The sequence below is a fragment of the Hyla sarda genome, chromosome 5, assembly GCF_029499605.1.
Source record: "Hyla sarda isolate aHylSar1 chromosome 5, aHylSar1.hap1, whole genome shotgun sequence".
NCBI lineage: Eukaryota > Metazoa > Chordata > Amphibia > Anura > Hylidae > Hyla > Hyla sarda.
Window position 1 is genome coordinate 109,871,913 of NC_079193.1, and position 6,987 is coordinate 109,878,899.

A 6,987-nucleotide genomic window follows, 5' to 3' on the forward strand; every position below is an offset into this window, starting at 1 on the left:
TGTCCGTGGGTCCTTTAGCAGTGTGACCCCGGACCTACTGGGTCGCTGCAGTCTGCCGCCAACGGTTTCCCGTGTGACGGGGCCCTCTTAGCTATGTAAGAGCAGTCCACCACCATTAGCAGAAGCCCACCTGCTGCTGATCAGTCCCATAGTACAGCAATTTTGTTATGGTGCAGGCGCTTTTTCTTGTTACTACTGGTGGTCCGTGCCACCAGTAGCAAGCCTGTGCTGTGTGGACGGACTGTACCTCAGTGTATGTCCTGCCCTACCACTGTCAGTGATTTATCACTGATCAGGGTTTTTTCTGGTTTTCAGGCATGTGCATTTTTCTGGGTATTTTGTGTGGAGGTCTGTGTACATGCCATCACCACCAAGCGATAATCAGTACGCACACCACTGATTAGGTAAAATAATTTTTTGGGCGCAGTCCTTTTTTTTTTTTTCCTTTTTAGTTTATATTTTTTCTGTTAGGGCGGATTTAGTTAGGTTAGAGTGGGTTAGGGGGGTAGTCTCGCACCACACCACACACAGCACATACACAAAGTTTTCCCCACACACATACACACACACCCATCCCCATTAGAGTAGGTAAATGGCCCGCAGGGCATTTTCAGCAGAGGAGGCATATGCCATATTTGCCTCTGACACTGAAAGCACCACAGAGGACAAGCAAGACCCCCCCCCCCCCCCCCTTTCCTTCATTCCTTGTCCTCCTCATCATTTGGTTCTGATGATGAGCTGCGGAGATGCCGCGATGTGGGATCGCAAACCTTCTCTGCTCCTGACTTTGTGCCCCTGACGCTCACAGTAGTCAAGCCCCCCTGCCAAGTTCACCGGTGCCCCGTACCGGAGAACTTTTCTGGACTGAGCCAGCAGACCACGAGCCCGTGATTCCTGAGTTTGTTGGCGACTCATGAATCAAGATTGACCTAGTCGGTTCACTGAAATAGACTTTTTTAGCTATTATTTCAGTGACTACTTTGTCAATCTGATGGTTGAGCAAACAAATCTGTACGCTCAACAGTTCGTTGCCACAAACCCGGGCTCACTTTTGGCTAGGCCCGATGGCTGGTTTCCAGTCGATGCAGCCGAAATGAGGACATTTTGGGGCCTAGTGCTGCATATGGGCTTAGTCAAAAAACCCAGTGTCAGGCAATACTGGAGTGGGGAGGTCCTTTACCAGACCCCACTCTACAATATGGCCATGGCACGTCCCCGGTTCGAGGCCATTCGGAAATGTTTGCATTATGCTGATAATGCGGCATGTCCCCCCCCCCCCCCCCCTCCCCCGAACTGATCCCGGGTATGACCGCCTGTATAAAATCAGGCCGGTCATCAATCACAATTTTGAGAGACCTATGTCCCTGGAAGGGAGGTCGTTATTGAGGAGTCCCTCATCAGCTTTAAGGGGAGACTCAGCTTCCGGCAATACATTCCCACTAAGCAGGCGAGGTATGGCGTGAAGATGTATAAACTTTGCAAGAGTATCTCAGGATACACTTGTATGAGGGGCGAGATTCCTGTATTGAATCCCCAGAATGTCCCCCCACTTTGGGTGTTAGCGTGAAAATCGTTTGGGGCCTTTTGCTAGATGATAGGTTACCACCTTTACGTGGATAACTTTTATACTAGTATCCCTCTCTTCACATCCCTCGTCGCCAGATCCACGCTCACTTGTGGGACAGTCCGGAATAATCAGAGGCCTTCATTCCTATCCCCTCCAAATTCCTATCCCCTGGGGTGAGTGTCATGCCCTTACCCATGAAAACCTGTTGCTAGTCAGGTATAAGGACAAGAGGGATGTCCTTATGCTCACCACAATTCATGGGAACGGCAACACCCCTATCCCTGTACGAGGTACCGTGGGACTGGTCCTCAAGCCGATTGTATTCTGGACAACAATTGGCATATGGGGGGGGGGGGGGAGTTGATTTTTCTGATCAAGTCCTCAAGCCATATAATGTCATGTGGAAAACACGGGTATGGTGCAAAAAAGTTGTGATATATACGTGGTACAGGTTGCCATGTATAACTCACTTGTACTATCCCAGTACGCTGATAACACAGGGACATACCTGCAGTTCCAAGAGGAAGTTCTAAAGGCCCTCATCTTTGGTGACCGCCAAAGAGCGGGGGTCAGAGCACCTCTGGAACTGTGGGCCCCTGGATCATCCTCGGCCAACACTTTCCAGGTGAGGTCCCCCACACTGGAAAGAAGGGACCATCCCAGAAAAAAATGCAGAGTTTGTCGCAAGAGGTGGATTTGGAAGGACACCACCACTCAGTGCGACACTTGGCCCGATCATCCGGGCCTCTGCATTAAGGATTGCTTCAGGGAATATCACACTACCATGGAGTTCTAAATTTTTTATCCTTTCACCTGATTTTCATTCCCCAGAATTTGACTCCAATGTACCAGTCCAGAGTACATTGTCTTCCAAATTTAAAACCAAAATCCCCCCAAAAATTAAAAATAAAACAAAAAAAAGCTCATGCCCAATGCCCCTGATATTTTTTTTTTAAATGGGTCATGGGACACAGAGTCAACAGCATTGAGGGTTTGCAGTTTCCTCAAATGCGCAGTGCTCTCTCCCCACCTGAGCGGGGTGCGCATTTAAGGTAACAGAATAGGGACAGTCACACACATCACATTCCCAGAATGATGATTCAGAGCATAGGGTTTTTATTTTCAGCTATTCTCTTGGTCATCATTCTGGAAAATAAATTTAGGGAACACCTGTCTGTTTCAAATCTCCACTTCACCACTATACACTTTCCCTAGGGGGTGTACTGTTTGTAACAAGCTCACATGTGGGTGTTCCTTTCTTGTATTTTCCTCTGAATGTATGGAACTGTCAGTTAGGTCCGTAAGAAACATCGACCTCAAATGCGAAGAGTTCTCCCTCATGAGCTCTGTTGTATTTTCAGGCGACAATTCGGAGTCACATGTTAGTTGTTCCCAGAAAGATGAAGCAGAGCATAGGTTGAAAATTGCAATTTTCAAAAGCTACCCTTCATCCATTCCTGGAAAATAAATTTATCCAACACCCGTTCATTCAAAATGTCCTCTTTAGCCCTATACCCATTCCTCGGGTGGTATATTTTCTGTAATGGCATCACATGTGGGTGTTCAATTTGTTGTATTTTCCTCTGTATGTAAACAGAAGCTACTGATATGCCATAGGCCACAAAGGCAAACAGACCTCTATGACTTCTGAGCCTTGTTGTGTGCCCGCCCAGCACGTTACCCCATATGTGCATGTATTTCCATAGTCAGGGGAAAAAGCCCTCCAAAGTTTGTAACCCAATTTCTCCCATTACCCCTTGTGATAATGTAAAAAATGGGGTAACCCCAGCATTTTAGGGTAAAAAAAATTTTTCAATTTATGGCCCACTGTTCAAAAAACCTGTGAGGTATAAGTACTCACTGTTCCCCTTGTTACCTTCCTTGAGGGGCGTAGTTTCAAAATTGTGGTCACTTGCTTTTTATTTATTTATTTTTTTAGGTTATATGTCAGAACCTCAACCATTGCAGTGAGAAGCACCACTTTAGGACTCAAATCTCATCGGTGCTGTCTCACTCCTAAGCCCTGTTCTGTACCCACATAGTGATTTACCGCCTTTTATGGGGTATTTTCTTATTCTGGAGAAATTGGGCTCCAATTTTTTGGAGTTTTTTTTCTCTTACTACTTTGTGAAACTAAAAAAAAATTGCCTAATACCAGCAATTAAGTGTTAAAAATCAATTCTTTCACTTTTACGGCCCACTGTTCAAAAAAAAACATGGGAGGTGTAAGTACTCACTATAACCCTTGTTACGTTCCTTGAGAGCTGTAGTTTCTAATATGGTGTCACGTGTGGGGTTACTGCTGTTCTTGCACAATGGGGGCTTTGTAAACGCACGTGGCCCCCAACTTCAATTCCAACAAACTCTTCACTCCAAAAGCCCAATCGCACTCCTTCTATTCTGAGCATTGCATTGCGCCCGCAGAGCACTTTACATGCACGTATGGGGTATTTTCTTTCTCAGGCGAAATCGCACTACAAATTTTGGGGGCCTATTGCCTCATGTGAAAATGAAACATTTGGGGTAACATTTTCAATATAGTTTGAAAAATCTAATTTTTCACTTTTACGGCCCACTGTTTAAAAAACCTGTGAGGTGTAAGTACTCTCTGGAACCCTTGTTACGTTCCTGGAGGGGTGTAGTTTCCAAAAATTGTGTCACATATGGGGGGTTTCTGCTGTTCTGGCACCATGGGAGGTTTGTAAATGCACATGGCCCCCGACTTCAATTTCAGCAAAATTCTCTCTCCAAAAGTCCAATTGCACTCCTTCTGTTCTGAAACCTGTAGTGCTCCAGCAGAGCACATAACGTCCACATATGGGGCATTTCCTTAATCAGGAGAAATTGGGCTTAAAATTTTAGGGTCCATTTTCTCCTATTATCACTTGTGAAAAGAAAAATTTGGGATAACACCCTCATTTTAGTGTTAAAAATCAAATTTTTCATTTTCACGTCCAACTTCAATGCAAATTTGTCAGACACCTGTGAGGTGTTAAGGCTTACTATACCCTTTGTTACGTTCCTTGAGGGGTGTAGTTTCCCAAAAAAATGTGCCATTTTGCTGTTCTGGCACCCTGGGGACTTGCTAAATGCTACATGGCCTCCAAACACCATGACAGCAAAATTTGTTTAAAAAAATCCCACAGTTGCTCTTTCCCTCTAGAGCCATGTTGTGAGCCCGCTGAGCGCTTTATGTCAACATATGAGGTATTTCCATACTCGAGAGAAATTGGGCTACAAATTTTGGGGAGCGTTTTCTCCTTATACCACTTTTAAAAATGAAAAAAAAAATGGGGCTACAAGAACATGTTAGTGTAAAAAATGTGAAACATCTAAAGGGTTAACAAACTTTCTGAAAGTCATTTTGAATACTTTGAGTGGTGTAGTTTCTATAATGGGGTCATTTATGTATTTCTCACAGAAAGGCCCCTCAAATCCACTTCAAACTTAACTGCTCCCTAAAAAATTCTGATTTTGAAAGTTGCTGCTATAATTTGAAGCCCTCTAATGTCTTCAAAAAGTAAAAGCATGTCAACTTTATGATGTCAACATAAAGTAGACAAATTATATATTGATTCCCAAATACAATATATCTGAAATATCCATTTTCCTTACAAGCAGAGTTTCAAAGTTAGAAAAATGCAAAATTTTCATGAAATTTGTGGATTTTTCACCAAGAAAGGATGCGTGTAACGACGAAAATTTACCACTATGTTAAAGTAGAATATGTCACGAAAAAACTATCTAGGAATTGGAATAAAAGGTAAAAGCATCCCAGAGTTATTAATATATAAAGTGACAGTGGTCAGATTTGCAAAAAAAGGGCTCAGTCCTTAAGGTGAAAATTAGTTGCGTTAATCGATAATCAACTAAGGCGGGAGGGGAGGAAATTTCCTTTTATTTTCCAGGTTTCTATTCCCCATGGGCAGAGTCCCTATGTCCAGTGGTGCTGTCATAGCTTGAGAAAACAGAATTACCATCAAGTGTAATTACTGGATTTTGATGTACTGGCCGCCACTATAGCAAGTGCCCAGGAGGCAGGCTGTTTGTGTTAGGTGTCCACAGTTTCCTCTCAGTTCTAGGTGGGCAAGAGAAGCAATCAATGTAGATTACTCTGGTCACCTGAAGTGAAAGCCCATTTCCGGGACACTTTCTGTATTAGGGACCTCTAAAGATGTTTTTCGCAGTCATGCAGGTTGTATGACTGAAATATAAGATATCATTCACCTCCCTGACTAGTGCAGTTAGCAGTTTTGAAGGTCAAGATTATCAGACTCTTTAGCTTTATGATTGTGCTTTAAATACAAGATACATTGAAGTCAATTACTTTATGTAAGCTAACTTAAATGAGCTGTCGGGAAGCTTTCACTTTAGACGCGGCGATCAACTTTGATCGCCGCGTCTAAAGAGTTAATGCTGGACATCTGCCTGAATAGTGATGTCCAGCATTAGCTACGGGTCATGGTTGCTCATAGAAGCCGTGACAGTGCGGGTATGATGCAAGCTCAGCTCCTGAGCTCGCTTCATAACCCTCCCGTGCCGCAGCGCCGTTTATAAACAGCATTTTGCGGCAAGGGATTAAAGAACACAACAACCCTGTTATTGATAGTGATTGTTTGAGCTCATGGACTACATTGATGCTTTGCTCTGACACATACAGTTAGGTCCAGAATTACTTGGACAATGACACTACTTTCATAATTTAACTCTGTACAATCAATCTATGAGCCCACAATATGTGACTGAAATGTAGTTTTTTCTTAAGAGTTTAAATGTAAAAAAAAATCTATACAATAGGTAGAAAAAGACAGAAGCACTCACTTCTGGATATGCTATAAGTGCTGTTTATCCGTCATGTTAAAAAAAAAAGTGGGGGCAAGCAAGAGCAGTCGCTCATGAGCAGTATAGGTTACAGCTGTTTCATGCACTGAAGGTGCTTCATCAGACCACATTTATTGTTCCTTGTTACTAGAATAAAATACCCACCCTCATAGTGACATGGAAAAATTTGTATCATAAAAATAAATTTAAAACATTCCAGCATGATTATAAGAACATACTTACTGTAGATTGGTTCTATAATTTAGACCCATTACCTTGAGCATTTGTCTTCAGGGTACAGTGTGCGCCAGGTTGGACAGTGCTTTAAGTCTATCATTACTTTATTTTTAGAGTTGCCTGCATGAGCCATTTAAACGCCTTAAGGACCCAGACAATTTTCACTGTAGGACCCGGCAATTTTTGGCGCATAGGACCACTGTCACTTTAAGCATTAATAACTCTGGGATGCTTTTACCTTTCATTCTAATTCCAAGACTGTTTGTTTTTTCATGACCTATTCTACTTTGTTAGTGGTAAAATTTTGTCGATACTTGTATCATTTCTTGGTGAAAAATTCCAAAATTTGATGAAAAAATTGA